This window comes from Photinus pyralis, unplaced genomic scaffold (genome assembly GCF_008802855.1).
Source record: "Photinus pyralis isolate 1611_PpyrPB1 unplaced genomic scaffold, Ppyr1.3 Ppyr1.4_LG3b, whole genome shotgun sequence".
Lineage (NCBI taxonomy): Eukaryota > Metazoa > Arthropoda > Insecta > Coleoptera > Lampyridae > Photinus > Photinus pyralis.
The window spans coordinates 16,093,310-16,119,653 of record NW_022170510.1 but is presented as its reverse complement, the minus strand read 5'-3'; positions in this window follow the sequence as shown (position 1 = coordinate 16,119,653).

Genomic DNA, 26,344 nt, shown 5'->3' with positions numbered 1-26,344 from the left:
GAATGATCATATTGTATAACAAAACATGCTAAATGCGTAAATCTGGGAGCTTACCGGACCTGTACTATTTGTACCGACAGGCTATCGCTGCATCACCTTCCAACACTAACTGCGTCACATGCACCGACCTTTTGACGTTATTAATGACCTTAAAAGTTAAGTTTAATTTAAAGATGGTATTGCAGAAATAAGGAAATCTAAAGACACTGGGGTATTAACACCAGAAGCCTTGATTTACGAGATCAACGAACGTCAATAACGAATGAATATGATTATCATTACCTACAGAGCTAAAGAACCAGTGGTTCAAGGATTCCAAATGTACCCATAACTGCGTTTGATAGACATATTGGAACAACCATTAGGAAACGTGATACTAAATTCTGGATCAGATTGTCCTTTTGGGTGACAACACTGACTTTCTCGCAAAAAGTTATAATCAAACTGATTTTTAAAAAAACTAGCAGATCCGCGAACATCGTACCGCCTTTGAGAAGTCTCGTTTTGTTTATATTGGACATACGCTCGGTATCGGCGGCTGCGCCGCTTCACCTCGCCCACCCGACAAATTTCATACCGCATATCAGTCAATATTTTCTTGGAAGAAACGGACGCTCAGTTTCGCAGCCGCCTCACCTCGCACAACCGACCATCTAGCAATATAAAATATACTTTACCACTCCTATTCTCATACCTGCCACCATAGAAATCGGTTAAGCCTCAGTTACGGATAGAAGGTGGTCATCTAAATAGAGTTGTAGAAAATGATGGTGGCATGAATACAACTGTGCAGCAGAGAGCATGAAATCTGAAGTACTATACGACAGATTCCCAACGGTATATCGGAAGGACATGTAGGAGTGACGAAAACCCTGTTTTAGGTGCGGGAATGATTCTACTGGGTGAATTGCAAGCAAGATGTAAGAAGGAAGTGTGGAAGACCAGAACCACTCCTTTATACCCACAGTCAGACGGAATGGTAGAACGCATGAATAGGACAATGGGGAAGTGCTTGTCAAAAGCTGTGTCCGGTCGCCAGCGTGATTAGGATGATATCTGCATCTGTTCCTGATGGCGAACCGTGTGGTTTGGTAGGGAACTCCGGTTACTGTATCATTTAAAATGCGGTACAAGACCCGCCTAGGAACACACTGTGAGGAACGAGTACGTGAAAAACCTGCGTCAGAAATTGGGTGGTATCCATGACAAATTTCGCCATAGCATGCATGCAGGTCGCTAACGATAGAATGAAAGTGCAGTACAACGTGAAGACCTAAGCTGGTATTACTATCAAGCTGGAGCTGGTTTGGTTGTATCGTCCCCAGAGAGGACGCCGGTTATCACCGAAATTACAAAGAGCTTGGGAAGGACCGTATACATGGGCGTCAGCAGAGGGGGGCAGGGAGGAGCCCCCCCCCCCCTGGAGTTGATCTCATTTCAAATTTCTACTTAAATGCAACAATTCTAATGTACATTATCGATTATCGTCAAAATTTAACACCATAAAATATTGTATTGTTTATGTTTCCTGGGGCTGAAATTATACAGGGTGGTGCCCAGCGCGACGCAGCATAGGGATTTCAATGGTAATTTCTTTATAGTCAATTACTAGCTCCCCTAATTATTTTAGAGCAAAAGTCTAAATACGTTTTTTTCAGAGAAAGAATACTGCATCTGTTCATACCATTACTCATAATTTTCCGTTTTTCAAGACCGTAGAAATCCACAAAATAAAAAGGTACATTTTACAATAAATCAGATATACCTTGGAATTACCTAAAAAAACAGCGACGTTTCATTATTTGCCTTTGACGTATATTAAAGTTATCTCGAAATTTATACTTGTTTATAAATTAGTTAAAAATAATTAGGGGAGCTAGTAATTGGCTATAAAGAAATTGCCATTGAAATCCCTATGCTGCGTCGCTCTAGGCACCACCCGGTATAATCAGTGGCGAAGAGATAGTCAATTATAAGCGCTAAAACTCTATATTCTGACTAAATCCCCATACTGGGGTTACTCCGTTCCCTCCAGACCCCCAGTATCCGTTCTTAACCGCGAATGTGCCCCCCCCCTCCCCCTTACAGTTATTTATGCGGACGCCCATGACCGTATACAGTCGTGATGAGAATAAACGATTTATATCGGATATGGACACTACCACGAGGAAAAGCAGTGGTAGTGCACATAAATCGGTTGACTCCATACGCGGAGAACCAGCCCGAAGAACATCCAAAATCGGAGAATGTGATGCAAGTGAGACCACGAAAATGCACCAGCGGAATACGCTTTGGTTCACTGCGTATATAGCCAAGCAATCAAACATGTCCAAGATGTCCCAAGGATTGCTGTAGATTTCAAGTTCTGGTTTGGGCGCTTAACAGAAATCTACCTTCAATACCCCGAGGTGGGTAAAGTGCTATACAGGACCAGGGACAATTTCTTTTATCTGGTAACAAAAGACCGGTCTTGTGATAAACCTGATTACGAAAAGATTTTTGGAATGCGCCATAACATTTGAAACGACAACTACAAATTCATGGCATTACCACGTTGGAAATTCCAAAGATTAGATGTTGTCTTGATAAGTTGGATTCGCACACCGTGCGCAAAATGTCAGGGTACCGGAGTGGAAATATTGGTCTGTTGCTTTAACCCCAAAGAAACCCCTCAACCCATTCGTAAGACGGTGGATTCTTCTTCAAGAATGGAAGATGCACGAAGGGCTCGCTGTGCAAGTACCACGAGCAAGCCCGCGCTATGGAACGGGAGTTGCCTGGGACTGTGTCTCCGCTACAACCGTCGTTCGTGTTGCGAGACGCAACAGTTTTAAAAGAGGAGCAGTATAGCGAATATTACAGAAGTTCCGATAGACATCGAGGCACCATATAAGATTAGTCATCGGTGATAAAGAACTAAGTCGGATATGACGCACCATTTCCGAGAAATATGATGTGATTATTCTAGACCATTCTAAAGCGTTCTTCAAAACTTGAGAACATTCTAGAAAGAATGTTGTTTGTTATACACCCAAATCGAATTGTGGTTCGAGTCAGTTCCAACTTCAACGCCGAAGTAATAAATAGTTCGCGCTGTTATAAATTGTGTGTATGTGAGTGATAAATAATAATTACTGTTATAAATTAATTTTTTAAGGACTGTTATAAATTTATTGTTATTTAATTGTGAATAAATAAACCACATAATTAAATTTACGTTACAGTATGTTGAAGAGTGTTCTCATATTGTAAAAGTGAAATAACACATCTAATAAACGCCAGCCTATAGTCGCATGTTTTCCTGGTAAATGGAAAGCAACGCACGTTCTCAGTAAAGTCACTACTGCTAGACTTCGTACGACCAGTTGAGGCCAATAATAAGTCAAAAACTCTTGAAAAAATCGTAGCGAAGCAATTGACAATGCACCTCAACAACTACTTTGTACTACCGACAACGCACTCAGGTTTTAAAAATGATTTCAGCACCTCAACTATATACTGCGAAAAATGACAAATGACTTTACATATCTAAGCAAAATTATTTATTGATCCTTTTAGATTACAGTAAATGATTCTACTGTATCAATCATAAGATTTTTATTTCTAAGCTAAATTACTATGTCGTTGGTGTTTTAAATTGGTTTGATAGCTATTTGTCAGGACCAATCCAACGTGTAAAGATCAACACCGAATATTTATCAATATAACTACTTGGTTACATCAAGGCGTTCCTCAAGGAAGCATTTTGGGTCCGATATTGTACATTGTGGTCACGACTGATATAAGGAGCTGCATCTCTAAAAATGGAAATTTACACTGTATGAGTATGCTGACGATGCCCAGATATATACATCCTGTCTACCAAGTACCAAGTGATGTAAATGAAACTGTAGAATGTTATGTTGTGTCGGTATAGTCAAGTGTAATCAGACATATAATAGTTACCTAATCCATGAGACTTTAGTGAATGGTGAGGAGCTATTTTTGAAAGATGTTAAAAATTTGGGCTTGCAAATGGATTCTAATCTTACTCAATACGTAATTCAAAAATGCGTTTTAAGTTATTTAAGATAGAAACATGTATCTATCTACCTTAATAAACCAAATGTTGTTTAATAATTGCTGCAGCAATGTAGGTATTTTATTTTCATTTAAAATTGTTTGCTTCGTTTTTCTTAAAATGTGCCATTTGCAAGCCATGTCGAATTTGCTTTCATCTTTTTATTTCGTTTATTTTTTTTTCTTGGTATAGGTAGTTACAATTGATTGACTTCATAATGATGGCTTGAACTGAAATATATTTAACTATTATAAACTTTTTGTTTAAAAAAGAAATCCCGTTCTTCGTGAAGGTGCAAATCAGGGCATCAAAAGCGTGACAAAAAGTAGCGCTACCAGTAGTATTATCATTTTGGCTACAACATTAATATGTCATTTTGTGTCGATGGCGGATGGCAGTCAAGTTTAGAGTCATTGGCTTTTGATTTTGGGATTGGTGAACTTTGGATAAAGGTTATCGCGACGACATGGATTGTTAAAACCTATATTATTAAGTATAAGGTTTCATCGTGATATTTATGTATTAAGTGCTTAAACGAGCGCTGCTGGTGGTATTTAAAATTGTCCAAATAGAATTGTGTTAAAAAACCCGAAAACTCAGTGACCGTCAAGGTCATTATCGCGCGTCATATTACTAAATTATAGTGAAAGATGCACTACGTTAATTTCAAATGAGAATATTAATTTCCTTTACTTTGGCGAAATACGGAAAATTGAAACTAAATTATTAATAAGAATTGAGACGAAAGTTACAAGAATGAAAAGGCTACGCTAAAAATACCAAAATTGATTTTTTTGACATAATATGCGAGATAATATAGGTATACTTCCGGGAGAAACATTAATTAATTAAAGATGCAAAACATAGGTAAGGGGCGCGAGACCACGGTGGATGGAAATATATAATCAAGAGCATCAACATATTTAAACGCGTGTTTCTAGTTGATTCCGTGTCAGATTCAGGACCTTGCCCCACTGGATCCACATTCGATGATATACAGAGATAGAGGGGAAGACGACATGGATCGTTTTAGTAATATAAATGTTTGAATGGTTTTTAGTATACGTTTTTGCAGCTTGCATCACCCAAAGAGCGTCCCTAATTATATACTTTCACTATTTTGTTGAACGCTATCAGAAACTGACATTCGCACGTGAAACTTTTTGCATTTCCAATAAATTTTTCCTTTGATTTCCTTAACTCCACTGAAACCGTTGTTACTCTTGTTCTGTGAATACGCAAATTTAAGCTCCGGGTGTTGTAGATGTGCACTACTTGGTGTTTTGATTTCACAAATGAAAAGTTGTATTAATATTTTCATATTAATTTATAATCAACGCATTGCGTAGGGTGCAGACAATTTTAGGAAAGCTAATCTATAGCAGATATACCTAATATATAAGCTAAATTGTGCGTTAAACCGACAAATTTTTTGCCGCACAGATCAGAAAATCGATAAGGTTCTTTCTTGGCATTGCTATATAGTGCCGCGTTGAATAAAGAGTGGTTTAGAACCTTCAGAACCTTGTATGAATTCTAAATTCGCCAAACGTGTTTTTACGTTAAAAGTTGTCATATTCATTTCCCAATTTCATGGCGCGTATATTTACAAGCGAAAAGATAGGAATGTAAGGTTAAAATACATTTACATAATTGTTTTGTGACGAGAGTAATACATGCGAAATAAAGCTGGTCATTTATTTCAAATAACGCACTTGTTTATTTCATTCATACAAAACTCACAACTGACAGGCCGGAGCAAATAGCAAGAGGGGGAAAACACGTTCGACATTTAAATCGTTTATATTTCGGTACTTAACTGTATTATAGGGGTTTACAGTCAGTATGGCGGTGGTGGAACAATTAAAAATATGCAAGGAGTAGTAGGGATTTATTTCACAGATTCTTTATAGAATTTTAAATAAAATCAGTTGTGTTTTAAAGGTTGTGAAAAACGAAAGTTAAAATGGTAAGTCAGTACCTACATTATTATTTCATCAGCTGCAACTACAATTATTAGGCCTATCTTAATCTGATAAGTACCTACTTGTAACTTTTGAATATCATATACAGTAAACACATAAGTTCATCAACCGACTAGACTAGACTTTTTATTGCAGATATTAGGTTTATATTAAGTATTATTGATTGCCACGTGTTTTGAGGCCGAATTGTATTAAATATCGTCAATGATTGTGCAGCACTTCAGTTGTTGTTTTGGTACTTCGTCTCGGAAATATATTCAAAATAATTTTAGGTTTGGGAATTATTGCCAAAAAGGAGAATATGCAATGATAGTTTTAATTATAAAAGGCAAATATTTCATATGATGTAGGTATTCCCTATAGGTATTAATTTATAATCATAATAATATAGTTCTGTCAGATTACATTGCAAATTTCGCGAATTAATAAGTCCGCCATTCCAAGATTAATTAAAGAGTTTGAAAAAATATGCGTCCTCGTCTTGTGCAGTAGACCGAGAACATTGAAAAGTGAGTTCGGTGAGAATCCACGGTCATCAACACCGAACGCACTTCGTCATTCTCAACAATTATCATTATTATCAGAACCAGAGTTTTTAATTAATTAATTACGAAAATGAAAACTGAATTTGAGAGAAACGCTATACGAGTAGGTATATTACCTAAGTAACCAACCTTTGCAATGCTTAGTCGAAGCTGCAAAGAAAGATGCACTGGCTTGCGAGCTTACAATCGTTTAGCAGCAACAATTAGGTATGCTAGGAGCCAGCTAAAAAATGAGACAAAATACCAAAAGACATAAATGTTCAATAAAAAAAAGAGATAAATTAATCTAATAGACAAAAAGTATGCAAATAAGATATACAAATGCTTAAAGTTAAACTGTTCATGCCTAATAAGTAATAACACTTCTCTTTGATTATGAAGTGATGTCGAAACGTAGCTAATGATCTCCACACATCGTTTCAAGCAATTGATTTAAACGTTTATGTTCGTTAGGATACATCAGCTCAGCGGGAATATCACTTTTTCGAAATTTACCGAAGCAATTTGCCTGAATTAAAATTTCAAATTCATCCGAAATTTATGCGTTCTACACGTGTGACCTGCGAGGCCCTTTGCCTTATCATATAACCAATTCCCCGATATAACACTTTCAACTTTTTACAATACCTACATTACAACTCACAACGTTACAACTTTTCGATGCATCTTCTGATGAACACTTTTGTAAAATATCAAATCACTATCAAAAATGACCACACTTTCATTTTTTAACAGAAATTTTTAGCAGGAAAAAATTCTATTAATCAGGTCAGCCATATTGAAATAAAATACCTATGATATTAATAACATGCGCTTTTAAAAAACTTGAATCTTCGCTTGAGTAGTAGCAATAAACAAATCTACGTGGATCAATATGAATGCGATACTATCCCTTTAAGTCGCCTAACCACCACTGAATGTATCTGTTATATCCGCGAACTTGCTACTCAGAAAACTCATATTTTAATTATTTAATTTAATTTGACCTGACAGGCGGAATTTGTTTTTGAAGTAACATAACACTTTGTGTTACAGTCCACTGGCTAATACCAACTCTTTCTAATTTCGCATGAGTCTACACAATACATTTTGACATATTGGCTTGGTGGGTCAACACCAACTCTTTCTTGTTCTATGTATTGCATTCGTGTTTGTATGTAAAACATATTATTATGCTGTAAAGAAAATCAGAAAATTCCGATTACTTACGAAGATAACAATAGTTAAAGTGGAATTTTTTTTAGTCGTGGAAATTGTCAGATTGGAATTTTTTTTTGCATACAAATAGTAGTCGTTAGATATTAAAGTAAAGAAATTATCTGGATGTTTGCGGTCAACGAAATATGTGTCACTTCTACATATCCACACTTTCCATGAGCTTTTGTTCAAATAATCCTTTTTTCAGACGAAGCGTGATTCACAAAACCTTGGGATTGAAAAGTTCTAAATCTGCAGTTGAAATAGCGTGGGAAAAGACAATAAACAATTTGGCATCGCCATTTTGAAAGACAATTCGCCATTGTGGGCGCGAAAAAATGACTCAGTAACATGGAAGGGGGTGCCTTTTTCGAGAACTTTTTTTTTACTAGGAATCGTTCAAAACTTGTAAAGAAGGTTGGCTTTTATTTGGTGGTAACGCAAAAAGTATGATTATCGCATTAACAGTTTAATGTTGGTGTTAAAAGTGCGTAACACAGTTTGATTAAATTCGTGTATTCTAAGTTAAAGAAATTTAGGTTTTCGGGTAGTGCGATTGAATTAAAAATCTTAATCTGAAATTCGTACGCATACCTAATACACATTCTTTCTACTATAACGGACTAAGAAGAACATTTTTTTAGTTTCGAACGAAGGATAAACTTATTATCTTGTAGTGTATCAGTTAACGTGAACAATTTACCTACGGGCGACAGACTAAATAAAATCGCATCAAATCCGCGAAGAAGAATTGCTTATTGTCGTTAATTAAAAAAATGAAGTTGCAGGTAGTAGAACTGAAAAATTTTTGAATGTTCCTGGTGAGTAAGAACATTAAAACAACCCCCACGATTCGTTATCTCCAAAATGTTTCCCGGGGTCTTCAATTGCAAGTCGATTTGAAAACGGCAACCGTTTATCAACCTTCGGTCCAGCTGACATCCTATAATCATGAGCAGTCTTCCACTGTAGGTAGGTATAGTAAAACCATCCGTCAAGGATCCGTTTAGTAAATTAAATTACGAGAAATACAAAATTTACCATTCATTGTTACAATTTTAGTACCTAAATGGAAATGTTTATGTTTTTACTGAACGTTGCCAATTTTTTTAGAAATGTAATTTATTTTCATTTTTAAAAACTTGCTTGTGAAAATGTCATTGAGGGTAACAGTTAACAGATTTTTTAATAGTGAAAATTAAGGATATTTAGGATACTTACTTTATTACTAGGAAGTAAACGGAGTCGGAAAGGGTTAGAAAACCCATCACGGATTTAAACATTGCTCAAAAAGGTTGTAAGTTTGGATGAGTGTTAACTAGAACATTTTGTGAAGAAGTTAAGTTGGATTGGATTTAACTTGATCAATATAGGTATTTACGTGATTATGACTTGGAAAAGTTATTATTAATTAACCAGGAAGACGTAATCAAACCAAAATTATAGCTTGACGTGAAAAGGGAAAGAAGCCGTTTCTCCATTAGTCTTTTTGCAATACAGTTTTCATGCTAGTCGGGATTTATGTATTTACTTTATCATAATAAAGTCCGGTATTGAATAATAAAGGGGGGTACATAAGTAAAGAACACAAAAAAAATAGAAGTTTCAACCCTATGAAATAGAAAAGCCTTTCCTGGAAAATGGAAAATTTGCCGATGGGTAGGTATTTTCGCACGATTAACGTATTGTGGGCGGGTGCACCATCCTAGTTGAAACAAATAGTTTCCAACTTTTGTTTTTTTTGTGCCGTATATCGTTGTAGGTATTCATATAATAAAAAATACTACTCAAGGCAGTATCTTGATGTTGTTTCTCCGAAACGAAAATGTGTATTGAAAATTTCTTAGAGTTCAAAAATAGTGGCAATGAGAAGGTGTTCTTTTTTTTTCTTGTATATGTCTTCTCAACTAACATCAGAAAAAAATTAAAAACAAAATCAGCAAATTTCTCGAATTTTCGAGACGAGACCGAGGTTCAGAGTCCGAGGCGAGGCTAACCATGAGCCCCGGCGAGAGTCTCGCTCGTTTAGTCTCGAAGTCTCTTTGTATTTATTTGTACCGTTTTTTTTAAATTTTGTCTCGTGGCGTTGTCGTAAGTGACACCACCATCAGTCACAGGGGTTGATTTTTTTACGACATAATAGCGACACGCAGATGGAAATTCAGTCCATAAAGTGCTTTTGTGTTAACTCGTATGGAACCTATACCTACACATACAGCTTTAATCAAGTGGTTTCAAACGGTTTTTTTGTGAAATACTTAGGTAATTTTTGGAAAATTAAGACAGTGTTTATATGACGATCGGAGCTGAACGTTTTCATCAGGATCATAAACACTGTTTACATTACTGAGTCAAGCAATCACAAAACCGTCTCAGAAATTCTTTAGTAGTGTAGTAGTGTAATTAAGAACTTTAGGGACGGTGCTACATGGCGTCGGCGACAACTGGGCGCCATCCCCGAGCGTGGTTTACTACGGTGATAATTTTTCAGTTTTTTTCTTCTTGTAGAGTTTTGGTCCGATTGTTTTCAAACTGAAAATATATAAACTTTTTAAATGCAATTAATTACAAGGGAAATCAAATTTACTAACGGGCAGTAACCAATTACCTTAATATCTAACAAATTCACTAAATGCCGTCATGAAGGTTCTCCAGAACTACTCCTTACTTACTAATCATTAACGCAAAAAGTGCGCAAGGTTTTTGTTAATTCGAATATGAAATTCTCGTACATCGCTCGGGATGGTATTACAAGAATGTTCCCACTTGACAAGCAATGTTAAAAAAACGTTTGGTACGTTAAACGAATGTTGCATTTTGAAACAACTCAATTAAAAAAATCAACGTTATACCAACGATACTTGAATGGCTTTTCTTTCTAAACCGTGGATACGACGTTTTTGTAATGTTAAAAATTGTAACCTTTTGGACTTGCGTCGCTGGAACGGGACATTATTATGTTAAAATAACATTCAGAAGGCTAACGTTATACCAATATTACTTTGACAACGTTTTTATGCAAAACCTTGTTGCGATGTCATTATAATGTTAAGTAATGTGATGTTATTAGCGTATGTTGACGGAACCATACATAACTACGTTAGTTCAACTTTTAAAAGCTAACATTACAACAACGACATTTTGGTACTGTTAAGTTGCACAGTTACAGTAACGTTCTTGTAATATTAAAAATGTGCCTTTGGGCATTGCGCAACGAAAAAAATAGCTGGTCGGTGACTCATCACTCGGTTTATCTTCATTTGCAGTTTAACATGCTTGTTGAATGTTGGTTTTCTGTGAATTGAGTGATGTGATTCAAAATAAGTGGAGGATAGTTTGAATTAAGTGCTTAAAAATTGTGGAGTTTTTTGGGGTAGACATTGGCGATTGTGGTTTTTTTCATCAAGGATGAACGACAACGACTTCAACAAATAAGCTGAATAAGCTATCCATTTACGGCGATTTTTACGTGTTGAATTTCTCTTTGTATTTTCCACCTTGTACGCTCATCTTCTTATTTTAAATCAAACAGTTCTACCAGAGCTCCCCCTAGGCGTTAGCAGTATGTAAAAGTAAGTAAAAGGCGTAAATTATTTTATGGATGTATAACCTTACTTTTTTAGAATCTTCCACAATGTCTTTTTCACCAAAACATGACGCGTTCGTCTTAAAGGAACATTATCGAAGTGCAAGTCTACAGGATGGAACATGGACGTATTCCATTCAGTCCTGTCGCCAACAATTCTATCAAGAATTTCCTGATATCCAACGTTTTCCTACAAGGTATTTTCCATTTACAAATACTCCATGATGCCGAACAACAGTTTTACGATGATCGATTAATTAACAGAGGATTGTGGTCACCACGTTCTCCAGATCTAAGCCCGTTAGATTTTTTTTTCTGATTTTGAAATACAATATTTTTCGAAATCGTCTGCACATCACTGAGGAACTTCAAAAAGCAATTGAAGAGGAACTAATGAACATTACACCAGTAATATTAGAATGAGTTTTCGATGATATGAAAATATGTGTGTAACTGTGCATTCTTTATAATGGTGGGACATTTTTAACAATTTTGTGAAGTGATTGATGTGAATGAAATAATTTTTTATACATTAAATTTCTGGTAAAAAATTATTTGAATTATTTTGAATTTGATTTTTTTTACATTGTGCACCTTAGTATCAAAGTGCAAAAATGTTTATTAAAGTACACAATCTGTGACAATACTAAATTACGTTTATGTCATCCTCGTACATTGACGGCCGGTATTATAAAGCCAGACAACTTTGTTGTCAGTTAACGGTGTTGTTAAGACATTCCTTAACAACACTGTTAGCTTACAACATAGTAAATATGACTTTAATAATACCGACCGTCAATGTATAAGGATGATATAAAAGTAATTTAGTATTGTTTAATAAACATTTTTGTACCACGTTTAGGTATACAACATAAGAGAGTTACATCGCATTAGCGTTTGTTTCAAACGTTCAATTAACGTTAAATGCTGATGTTATAAAGATGATTATGATGTAACGTTTGCTAAACGTAGGTATTTAGACGTTACAGAGAAACGTTCTTGAAGGCGGACATTAGCAATCGCGGTGACGTTAATAGTAAGTTAATGGTACTTATACGCTAACGTTACAAGTCACCATTAAAGATATTTTTTAGGCTATCATCACAAAAACGTTGATTTTATGGTCGCTTTTGCGGCCATAAAGTGTCACTTTATTGTACGCTTCTGTCAAACTTTACTTTATTGTACACATCTGTCAAACTGTACTTATATGAAACTGATATGTGAGAAACAGTAATCTGTTTGATACAAAGCGTCTATCTGGTCTCGCCCCATCAAGGATTGGGCCATCCACGTGCGTTTTTTTCATTTTCGGACTTGTAGGAATGTTTCACACCATTTTGCATAATCACAATGTTCACATTTAAAATTATAGTTCGACGTTTCAATCTTTGCTGCTTGCAGACCTTTTTGAAGTGTAGAACCAAAACATGAGGAAGATGTTATTGCTTACATTATTATACGAAGAATCACCAGCAATTAACCGAAAACACAAGTAGCTACCTATACCTACCATCAAAGTAGGAAATCAGGTTTCTAATAATTGTACAGCATGTTACCTATAAGGTCTTGGAAGCCACAGTTACGAAGGACCTACTGCATTTGACATTATTAAAATCTTGTGCAGCGGAGGAAGTTGCGATTGTACTTTTACTCTCAAACGCCTGCTCTTATATCATATATGACTTAGGGTCGCAACGCTTGCAGCTTCCAAAATTTCATTTGGGGTATCTGAACTGTCGCTATCACCCATTTTGATACGCACAAAACACACGCAAAGATGCTAATTATAATTTATTACATATGAGAGGAAATGCTTTGTTTTTAATTATCTAAGATACCTAACTATGATTTTCAGAAAAAATATGTTTATGAGCAAATTCTTGAATTCTTTTTTGATGATCGCCTAAAAAATGTTGTGTGCACCTTGGCCAAAAGTGATTTGTTAGGCCTCATCTGAATTGCGGCCTCGGCTACCGCCTCGGCCACAAACAGCAGCTTCGGCCAAAAAAGATCACTTTTACGGCCTTGGTACACAAATAACTATTTTATTATACCTGAATCACAATCTCCGTTTTAAATACTCAAATGCGTGCGAAAAAGGCCTTTAAAACACACGTGCTTTAAAGTTGCTAAGTAACGATACTTCAAGTATGACTTTCATCTGGGGCTGAAATAAAAAATCCTCTTAGGTCGCTTTCTGTAAATGCAGAACATTTCTTTGGCTTGTACCTATCTTTTACTTGAAGGTTTCACAAACGCGCGTAATTTAGGGTATGCTTCCAAATCTGTTCCACTTTTTAATCGCAGCATTGTTTGAAGTTTTGAGTTAATGCACCAAAAGATAGGAGATTTAAATAGCTTTGACATTTCCTTCATATATCCCAGCATTATCGATGCATTTAACACTTTATTAGTAAGTAGCTTCCTATTCATCCATGGAAACAACTTTTCACATTCTTTATAATAGTCTTTACTGGATTTGGATTTTACACTTACCAACGTTTGTTTAGATTTTACAACAAGCGATTTAATTGACAGTGTATTATCTTTTTCAACGAAAATCGTTTTTCGTACTTCCGGGACTAAAGTAAGAACTTCACTCCATTATGACAAGTACTGAAGTGTCACTTTTTGTCCCGCCGGGATTAAATTTAGACGAAAATCCCGGAAGGATGAAATTACTAACACGGCAATTTCAGTAGGTTGTTCCACATTTTGTATGCGGCACTACTTCTTAAACGCATCGTACTGCTGCTCATATAGTTTTTTGGATTTCGGTGGTATCAATTCTATACCTAGTTTGTCTGCTTTTTATCAATATCAAATACACTTTTGTCACCCACCACTAAAATTATGACACTAGCAATGACAGTTTCCAAATTATTTTTGTTACCATAGCATAGGAATTGTCATACCAACGCAACGTTCCTATGGTAACTTGCTAAGCAGCGATTTTTTTAAAGAACGCGTTCTCTAACTCCATACATATTAATTGTTTCGGTTTCGGAAGTACGAAAAATATCGTATATACCTTGCGACTGAAGTAGTTGTCTTAATCCCTCAGGTAAATTATGGCCCTCCCTTCGGTCGGGCCATAAACTTTACCTTCGGGATTAAAAGTACTACTTCAGTCCCGCGGTATATAATATACTATTATTTACAAAGACGATGATTTTTATAAGCAAACGTCAAGTGACATTTCCATGGCAATCGTGAAATTTCGAACACCCAGACCCAGCCCACTTAATTAAACATTGTATTCGAGTATAACGTCAATATGATTTCATTGTATTTCCTATTTTTGAATTATACTGCAGGTATAATAAAAAATACTATAAGATACACGTGTATAATTGGTCTTTAAAGCACTTGCAACGTTAAAGACACTCCGCTTTGCGTCGTGCCCTTAAACTCGTTGCGCGTGCTTTAAAGACTTGATTATACACTTGTATCTTAATATACTATTATACATGTAGGTATTTGGAATAAAGACAAATCTAACACCAATTGCAAATTTTGGTTTTGCGCATGCGCAGTCCTAACTTTCTTATTTATGGAGGGATCTAAATGAAATGAATAATATTATTAGGAGGAAAATACGCTCTCGTCATTTATGTTCGCATAATGACTTTTTAAACTTGTTATCGGTTCTATTGACCTCAATGCACGATTGCCATATTAACCTCAAGCTGTTTCTATAATTAAATCGAATTCCTCATATCTAGCAACAAAATACCTAGGTACCTTTTGTACACCCGCCGATTAAGTACTTAAAATTTCCCTTCTAATTTTTTTTCAAAAATGGACGCACGTTTGGTACTCCCCTGAATCCTAGCCGCCTCCTCTCCGTTACACTGTTGCAAACCCTTCGCTTCACGTGGATATGTACTTCTACCTTTCATATGTTCAGCTCTTAGCATTTTTTATTAAAACTTTGTTTCAGTCTTTCAGCTGTACAGGGCGCCCGGATGTCGTCATAATTGTAGGTTGCCGCAGTTATTATCTATTACAGATATGCTGGTTTCACTTTCACATAGCAAGGTAGTAAAATATCACCTTTGGGTGATAGGTAGATTTGTATTAACATATGTCCTCGCGATCTGTTATCGCCCCCGGGAAACTGAAGAGTTTTTTTGTAATACCGACACTGATTCTTCGATTAGCTAGCTTTGTGAATTTTTTGTGCGCCAGTACACCGTGTTGTTAGTAAAAGAATACTGTATTTCAATTTTACCTGTTCGGCATTCTTCGTGAATTAATGTCAATTGTATGTCAAATCCAGTATGCAAGTGAGCTAATTTCTCTCTTGGTCTTGGGTGTCTTTTTTCCAGATTTGCGAGAAAGAAAATGCGGATCAAATGATGGACAATAATAGATATAATTGTTGATGGGACTAATAGATCTTTATCTGTTAACAAATCGGTTTAAAACCTACCTATATACTATAATACCGTACCTTTCTTGACCTACTTACTTGAAATTTCTCTTTGGATGTTTTATACGCCTAAGTTTCACCCTTAAACGAATATCTAACTTTTACCCCTCTGGGAAAAGGTAACACTTTGAGTCTTTCAAATAAAAGGCTAAACGCGCTCCGTCCCAGGAGTACAAAAAATATTAGGTTTTCCGCAAAATATGGCCTGTCACTCTATTGGTGTAGGCGTAGTAGAAAAAAATTACCCTCATTAAACTTTCCTGAGTGAAACGTTTCATTTAGGTATTTAATTTTTATCGATTTAATCTGCTTAAAACGCTCCAGAATTTGCAAAAATTTCGTTAAGGCGAGGTCAACATTTTAATTAACGAATAGATTATGCAAATTCATGTTGCCGTAACGTTCTCCGCATTGCTTACCTAGTTACGTACCTTTAGACACAAATCTATTTGAAAAGAGGGATCGAAGATAACTTTAATTTAGTTATACCCATTCGCATTTAAAAATGGCAAATTCCATCAACAGCATCTAGGCAATATTAAGTCGGTTCTCGTAAATGACATTGTATGGATATTTGCCTTATAAATAGATTCCACGTCTGAAGAGCACCTTTGAATTTGTGCGTAACAAGTAGTGCAAGATAACATTCACATAAGTGATGATAAGTAACCATGTGTAAGTAGTCATTAAACTGATGTGCAAAAGGAAATGCAGTTATTCCATTTTTGAACAAAGAAGACAAAAGGAACTCGACGAATTGTAATTATATGCGCGCACAAAGAATGCGGGAGGTTTTAAGTTAATTTATATTTTATTAGGGCCGCCTTAAATATTTCAACTACAGCATTCTTCGTAATAACATTTCAGTGAGCAAATCACTCTTTCCTTTCGTGGCATTTACAGTTTAAATTTTCAGTAAAAGTATTTTTAACAGAAAGATATAAATGTTGCCCAATTTATTTTGAATGGCGGTGGTTGTTTTCCATTGCCTCACTGATGTAAATGAATGACATCTTTACAACAGTACTGCACTGCTTGGTTTTACTTGAATACTAAGTGTGTAATCTAATTTTATGGGAAGCTTTATTTGCGTATTTTTTGGTCTTGAACGTTGGTCCATTTGTTTGTATCAGAATAAAATTTACCAAAGCTGCATTAGAGTAGTATGTACATATACCTATTTAATTTGAAGAATGTTTATTAGAAGATGCTTACAAACTTGTGAAATTCTTCGTATATTTGAAAATTTTTATTAGTCTCTCATCACCCATCAGCATACCTACTTTCACAATTACACTAACATTGTTGCATAGTAGGTACAAAATAAGACATGACGAATATTGGAGGTCGGCATATACTAAATAACTAATAACATTACTGATTGATCAATAATAATTGTATAAAAATTTTATTTTAATAAATCTGCTTACTTATACTTAGTTAGTACAGGATAACACCGCTGGTTGTTCCACCGCCCAGGCCAACATTAATCATTTCGGTTAATCATCTAAATGTGTATTAAAATTACATGACAAACGTTTTTATCATCTATAACAGCCCATACCACTATGTTTAATGCTTATAGAGTAAAATCTTATCCATAAAATGAACTATTGTGACCTAGGTCATTGATTAATCCCGTATAAGAAAAAAAGTGGGTAGGTATCTCTTGTATCTCAACCCTCTTTTGTATATTTGAGCATAGAAATTATGTTACTACCTGGACCGAAACCATTAAAAGTATTTTAAAGTTGCAGCACAATATCACATCATTTTTAATTTAATGCGATGATTAGACACTATTAGTAGAAGAGTGTACCTACATTACCTATACCTATAAGTTATTTATTTCATACATATATATTTTAAAACTAAAATGGCATCGCAGTACCTATTTGCAATCAACGAATATTATCCTGAGGTATTGGATAACTAACGTATACCTTTCTGAAATTTGGAGTTTATTGTCGGTATACATACGATGGTCCAACGAAGTCTAGTGACTCTTCTGTTAGTGCCATGATTTATTTATAATTTTTATAGTATTTTAACTAAGTATTACACATTATGTATAATCGAATGCTTAAGGTAGCGTACAATCTTTGTAATTTTATCTTACCAGTTGAAGAGTTTATTAGGTACTAAGTATATATTTATGCTATTTTGTTAGTAAGTTTGATTTATAATAGTTACCGTTTCACTTCCTTTTTAAATGCGCTCACTTTTTTATTTTCTATAACTGAATCAATGCCATTAAACAGTTGAGGGGTTAGTCACTTTAATGTTCTTTTTCCATAAGTTTCATCGTGTTGCGTGATTATGTGTTATTGTATACAGTTCATTGTTGTTCTTATTATTAATAATAACAATACCAGTCAATGCTATCATGTTAACACTTATGCTGCGCCAGTACTCAAATACTATTTTTTTGGAATTATAGCATGGACAAACATAAATTTGTACACTATCAAAACACCATATAGGTACCCTCACTGCTCTACGATACAACTTTACCTTCCTTGTTAGCAAGGTGGTAGAAGACTTACAGACGTAACATTATTGCACCAAACACAAATACGTAGTTTACGACGATATTTTTCTAACAAATCATGGTTACAAATAAAAGGGTGTTTCGATAATTCTAACCCGAGGAGGGTTTAACATATCTTACTTTGCAAAGGGTTGAAAGTTTTCCAGGTTTGTGGTGTAGATAAATTCTTCTTGTAATTTCTTAGCCTTGTTATGTTGGAGTACCTACTTTTGGAACTTACCTACCTACCTTTTTGTACTTTTACTTCTAGTTAGCTCAGGTAAAAATAGTTTAAGAATAAGAAAGAATTTTGTTCATTTCTATTTCACCTATATCTCAATAAAAGTGGTAATCAAAATTTGGAAAATACTGATTTCGGAATGTATACTCTAGTATGTTTTGGAGAGTTAATGTAATTCTCATTTGGGCGTCTCTTTGATCAAACTATCCCCTTTAATCGAAGGTGTTATATTTTCGTCAATGGAGCTGATGTAGGTCTTGTTACTCAAATTTATTAATGCTTTGTTATCTCTCGCCGAAAACAAACTTTTTCACCACACTTATTTTATACATTCGCCTTTTTTAATTCATCTAGTCCTTAACTATAGGACCAACCGTCTTTCAAAACGCTAATTATTTCATACAAATTGCCATTAGGCGTTACTAATATGTGGCTGCTTTCAGAGTCAGATAGCAAATGAATAATGCTTTCTTTTCATACCCACTTCATGAGTCATAATATCGTCGTGCTATAATCTCATTCATTTGCTTACCTAATTCATACAATTAATCTTATTTATTTTAATACGTACACTGTCAACTAAATTCAACCTTTAAGTTACACTGTGAGATTCAAATTCTACCCTACTGTAGAAAGAAAAAGAATCCAATTTTTTAGAAACGGTCGGCCATTACGTTTTCTTGTTAAAATTCAATAACAATGCCTATTTGTTGAAGTCAACACCTTTCCTTTTTTAGGAATATAGCTATCACGATAAAAGAAAATTTAAAAATGCATATTTTAGTACCTTTATGAGTTCCTAGATCTCTTTCTGAGATAATAACATTTTGTATAAATGGGTCTTTATTTAGAATTATACTCGGGAAGTTGATTTACAGGCTATTCCAGTACAGCTAACGCCTGGAGGGAAAGTGGTCAGTTATTTATTAAAATTGCATTTAACTGCAAAACTATTTAAACAAATTTGATACAGGGTGGCACATTTTAAAAGATACCCTCGTTCTTATTTTTGTCTCTCCCCTGACTTTATCGCCACCACACCCGAATTAAATAGCTTAAACGTCGTGAACTTAATAAAGAATCAAGAATTAGACATTTTGAACGTATATACAGTGTGTCCCAAATCGGGTGGGATTGCATGGGTAACTTTGTTATTATTAAAGATAGAGAATTGGTTAAAATGGGCAATGTTTTGCAGTTTTGGATGCTTATTTAAAATTTCCTTATGGAAATTCAAAATGTCGCATAGGTTCGACGTAAATTCAAAAAAACTAAAATTGGTCATTTCCTTGAATGTCTTATATCATCGAAAGTATAAGAGATATAAAAAAAGTTTTATATAAAAGTGACTGTCTTTGATACGCTTAATTTAGAATTGATGTCTAAAAAAAATTCAAGATGGCCACTTTTGAGGAACATTTACCAACTTCCTAAAGTTAAATGGGCGCCATATTGGATTTTTAGATTACTTGATAGATTTTTAAATTCTCTTTTCAACGAACTATTATAACATAAGATTGAAAATAAGATACCAGTTATATTAACGGTTTTTGTATTTTAATCAAATAGCCTGTGACGAATAAAAAAAAACAAAACAAAATCTATTCGAGGCAACAAAACAATGAAAATAATTACACCAGATGTTTAAAATACTGGCCATTATTAGTGAAACACACTTGAAGACAGTTTAGTTTAGGCAACGTGTTGCCATTGATGATTATTATTATTATTGTAGTGGTAGCTACTTCCACTTTACTTTTATTTTTTAATTAATTACTTACTTTTATAATTTAATGTACTGTACATAATTCGTGAATTGTGACCTGAGCAGCCAGTTTGTTGGTAGGTAGCATAAACTAACCCTTCCTTCGAAACATACGTTGTCGAGAAAAATCCTTTAAGGAAGTTTATTGGAGAATTTGTAAATAATGGTGAGCAGTTAAAGATCCATCGAAGATTACCGGTGCAATTACATGACTTCCCATTATGCCATAAAATACATTAATTTAAAAAAATATTACTTGATTTCGGCGTGAAACTACAACATGTAGGTTTTCCTGTGACGAGTAGTGTTCATAATGTCGATTTGAACACTTCGCAGTTAGAAAAATAAGATTCATCTGTCCATATACTCGGACTGGTAAAACTGTTAGTTTCGATATTCTTGCGGATAAACCACCTACAAAATGTGACCTGGGACAATGCATCAATGGTAATACATTGTGTAAAATAAAGCGAAGTGTCTTGAAATGTCTTTAACTGGATAATGGCATGACTTTTTTCGAGGGGATAGTTTGTAGTTATACCACCATTTGTAAGTATGGATAATAAGTCAATAAGTGATGTTATAAAAATCAAATTTTTCTAGACCTAATGCTTATATAAAATTTTGGAGGGAGTTGTAATGCACAAACCCCCCCTCTCATGAGTGCGTCCCTGATTTTTTTAAACATCTGATGTAATTATTTTCATTGTTTTGTTGCCTCGAATAGATTTTGTTTTGTTTTTTTTAATTCATCACAGCCTACTTAATTAAAATATAAAAACCGTTGATATAACTGGTATCTTATTTTCAATCTTATGTTATGATGGCTCGTTGAAAAGAGAATTAAAAAATCTATCAAGTAATCTAAAAATCCCATATGGCGCCTATTTAACTTTAGGAAGTTGGTAAATGTTCCTCAAAAGTAGCCATCTTGAATTTTTTTTGACATCAATTCTAAATTAAACGTATCAAAGACAGTCACTTTTATATAAAACTTTTTTTATATCTCTTATACTTTCGATGATATAAGACATTCAAGGAAATGGCCAATTTTAGTTTTTTTGAATTTACGTCGAACCTATGCGACATTTTGAATTTCCAAAAGGAAATTTTAAATAAGCACCTAAAACTGCAAAACATTGCCCATTTAACCAATTCTCTATCCTTAATAATAACAAAGTTACCCATGCAATCCCACCCGATCTGGGACACACTGTATATGTTGAACCTCTAAAAGTCAAATATGGTCCCCTCTATTATGATCAAATATTTAGTGAAAGCCACACGAGGAAGTCAAGTTCCGTTCCCCATTTAGGCATGATCGGGTCTGAAAGTACAGGTTTCAAATCATTACCTACCAATAGGTACCTCACTTGGAAACTATAAGTAGGTACTAAGAATGTTGACAGATTCCAACATTAACTTCAAAGGTACACCTTTGGAATGAGTTTGAAATGCATAGGTAAACATTGAAAAAACATTCAATAACTTTTAAGAAACTTTGAATCAGTAAAGAAGGTGTGTATTAATTACCTTCTGCTTCTGTTCTGGGGCTGAAACTAACACGTACCTACTTATGTATATGGGGAAGCGTGTAACAATCTTTCAAATAGAAAACTCACCGTCAGTAGGTATGAAATTTTCAAAGCAGAAAACTTGAGTGGAAGGTTTATTTCCGTGTGTCAATGATGGAAAGAAAAAACTGTCGTTGCTTTATTGCGGAAAAAAGAAAAACTACATAGATAAACATAGTAAAATAATTTACGTTAAACCATGGAAATTGCCTTAAAGTAAACAACAAGAATAGGCACATTTTATGAAAATATAAATAGAATTTAAAGGTAAGATTAAAAAATTAAATGCACATAATTATAGGTATATACCTCGGTATATACATAGTTACCTATGTAAAACTGAGAGTAGGTAGGAACCTAAGTGGACAAACTGCAGGTCACAGGGTACACTTACATAGGTTACAGGCTACAGGGTACCATTTCACGTTCATTAGTTACTATACGAGTATATTAGGTACCTGCGCCCTAACCGATTTGTTACTTTCAGTCCTATCAGGATCTTCCACATCCACCTTGTGTTCCCTTCAATTTAGTGTAGGTACACTAACGATGTTGACACCTTGGTCATTGATAATATACACATGATAGGAGATGCCTATTCAATTGTTTGAACGTCGAGCGTTTAGATGCGATATTTCTCAACACGAATTTATTGAATAAATACAAAACAATTACCTACATAATACCTGTATCAGGAAAATATATCAGATACCTACCTGTAGGTATACCCACCTTTAGATTGCGTTGCATATATAGTCCAGTATGCTGATAATTTTGACCTGCAAAAGATGGTGTAAAATATTTTATTGTTTTAAATGGTCCATTTGGGTCCAAATAACATGTATTTGAAGAGTGCACACAAATTTTTTCGCGGCACAACTTTTGGCAGCCAAAAAAACCCAAAATGTTTGTCATTTTTTCAGTTTTTTGCTTAAAACTCGAATACGGACCATATTTTATGAATAACACTTCTTTAGCAAATTAAAGAAAACAAAATTGTGCGTCGATAAAAAAAAAACAAACAAAATCGGTCTAATAGAAAAATTTTTACAAGCGATCCAAAAACGCCCATTTTTTCCAACGAATTTCAAAAATTGGTCTAATTTTAAATTATTGGTAGGTACTTTTTAAACTCTGATTGATGTTCTACAATATTTGGGGGTGGGGGGGGGGGGGAAGGGTTTTTTTTTTTCCTTTGGGGGCCACACCCCATTAAAAAAAAATTCAGTTTTTTATGGACAAGTTGGAAAAAATGGGCGTTTTTTGACCGCTTGCATTATGTATAGGTAACCAAAAGAAGGCATTTTTGTACACAATAACACTTAGATTCTAAAGTAGGTACGTATAGGTACCTATATTTATATAGTAAAACACGTTCTTTGCTATACACAAATCTGTAGAAATCAGAAATGGATGCAAATATAGGTGTAAGTAGGTACCAATGTACTTATACCTATTAATATAGGTACTTATACTCCCGAAAGAACTATTTTAATTACCTATACTTATACCTAGGTATATATTTCCTTCTTACATTTATATCTACCTAAAGTAAAACTAGGTAGGTACTTATACCTAGGTATATATTTCCTTCTTACATTTATATCTACCTAAAGTAAAACTATATTTACCTATACCTATACTTACTACTTATATGTATAAGGTATACCTAGGTAGGTAGGTACCTATACTTTCTGTCGACTTTTCTTGTTATTGTTACCTTTACCGTTAATACTTATATGTTTCTCTGAGAGTGAATTTCCATGGAAACAAGTGTAGTTAAATATTGACATGAATCATGACATAGGTAGGAAGGTTTATTATCAGTTTAACTGAAACATTAAATACCGATACTTAGACACTTAAACCTTAAAATAAAGTGAAGGTATCTACAAATCCTGTTTTAATATGTACCTACATGTATATACCTAAGAAAGATATGTAGTTTTGGTATTAATATAAAGAATTTTGCAACCCTTGCAATTTTGCCGCCTTAACTCTGTGGTTATATTGGCATATATACTGACCATAGCTACCCGGGTTACCCCAAACTATAATTCACATATACGTACATTCATTGAAGTAGGTAGGTACGTATATAGCTAGGTATACAGGGTCATTCTTGACGAGCGTCATAGTTAAAAAGATATGGAAAACCTTTGAAAATGAAAATAAACTGATAAGTTCTTTAAGAGTCTTGGTACATGACGAATTGAACTAAAATATTCAATTTTTTATGTCAAAAATTGAATTTGCAGGGATAATTTTAAAAATTTATTATTCGAAAACGGTGAGAGATATTGAAAAACAGTTTTCAATGCTTAATTAAGGAAAGATCGAATTTTCTTATGGTATACGAAACCGTCTAAAAAAGTGAGACTACGTCACTTTTTCACAGCTCTCAACTTTTAAACTTTTAAATTTCGGTAACTCCATTTTTTTAAATGGCACCCCCCATTTTGTTCTTCACCGTTGTTTTACTTTTTCCTAGACCTTTAATGTGATACAAAATGTGGAAAGGTGCTTCAAACGGTTTCCGAGATATTCCATGTTTTAGTTACTTCTTGTAGTAAATTAATAAAAAAATTAATTCGCTTGGTGTTATTCTTTTGTTTTTATTATGATAATGTTTAAACGTCAAATGTTCGTTGCTTGAACTTCTTGTCAATAATGGCTCGTTTGGGTTACACTAATGAAGATTTTTTGAATTTAATAATAATACACGGTGAATGTAATCGAATCGCGGCCAGGACTTGCCGTCTTTTTTCCGAAAGATACCCTGACAATGCGCAACCCACAGAGGCGACAATTCGCAAATTACTACAAGCGATACTTTGACGTTTAAACATTATCATAATAAAAACAAAAGAATAACACCAAGCGAATTAATTTTTTTATTAATTTGCTACAAGAAGTAACTAAAACATGGAATATCTCGGAAACCGTTTGAAGCATCTTTTGACATTTTGTATCAAATTAAAGGTCTAGGAAAAAGGAAAACAATGGTGAAGAACGAAATGGGGGTGCCATTTAAAAAAATGGAGTTACCGAAATTTAAAGGTTTAAAAGTTGAGAGCTTTGAAAAAGTGACGTAGTCTCACTTTTTTAACCGGTTTCGTATACCATAAGAAAATTCAAACTTTCCTTAATAAAGCTTTGAAAACTGTTTTGCAATATCTCTCACCGTTTTCGAATAATAAATTTTTAAAATTACCCCTGCAAATTCAATTTTTGACATAAAAACTTGAATATCGACGAAGCCCTTGGAGCAAAGAGTCAACTATGGGATATCGTTGTATTCCAAATTCGACGTAGAATCCGAAAATGTAGAAAAAATATGGGGTCCCTATTTAAAATAACAAAGTTGATGGTTACTTCCGGTATTTCCGGAAGTGGCACCATCTTGAAAATATTTTAGTTCAATTCATCATGTACCAAGACCCTTAAAGAACTTATCAGTTTATTTTCATTTTCAAAGGTTTTCCATATCTTTCTAACTGACCCTCGTCAAGAATGACCCTGTATAGGTACTATTGATGAGATTTTCAACATTGGTAGCGATCGTTAGTTAATGTCTACATAATTATATAGGTAGGAACCTACGTTTGTATACATAGGTACCTATAGGATGAATGAATAGACGACTTTCTCTGAAGAATGCTTCGATGGTAAAATATGCTTATAGGGTATCTATAGGTACCAATATAAGTTACCCATCACTAATTTTGTGCTGGTAGGTATTTCAAAATGGCAATGCCATGATACCCAATACTTTGGGAAATTATACCTACCTAATTATTATTGATTTATCGTAGAAACGTAAACCATAATTTTATACCAAATTAAAAAAGAACGCGTGATATTAACAAATGGCAAATTCGTTCTATCAAATTCAAAGATTTTACGGTTTAATAAATATGTCCTTCTTAATTATGAGGTAATATTCCAGTGACACCTTGTGCCCCTTTCTATTAGGCAATTGCAATTTACATATAATTTAAGGCTATTGGTAAATTTACAATAAAGTTCACTTCTGAATATCCTTTTTATGTAAATTGGGAAGAAAACCTCCCAAAGTTTAATTTAAATTTTAAAGACCTACCTATACAACGTTATCGCTCCATCTTCGTCGTTTACTTATATATAAACAAGTTTTTTTTATTGTATTTTTGATGTGTATTTCAATACCATGCAGGTATTATTTCTCAATTACGCCTGACATATGGGTAAGTAAGATTTTTAATAGTTTTGTGTACTTAGGTATACTACCTACTTTCTTAGTTATTCACATAGTTTATATTGATATGTTTACTTACTTTGGCATGGGAACGACGAAAAATATAGGTATAGGTAATTATGCGCAAATTGAGGTTCCTATAGGTACTGCCATTGTAATCAAGTTGGTGTAGGTAATCGTCTATTA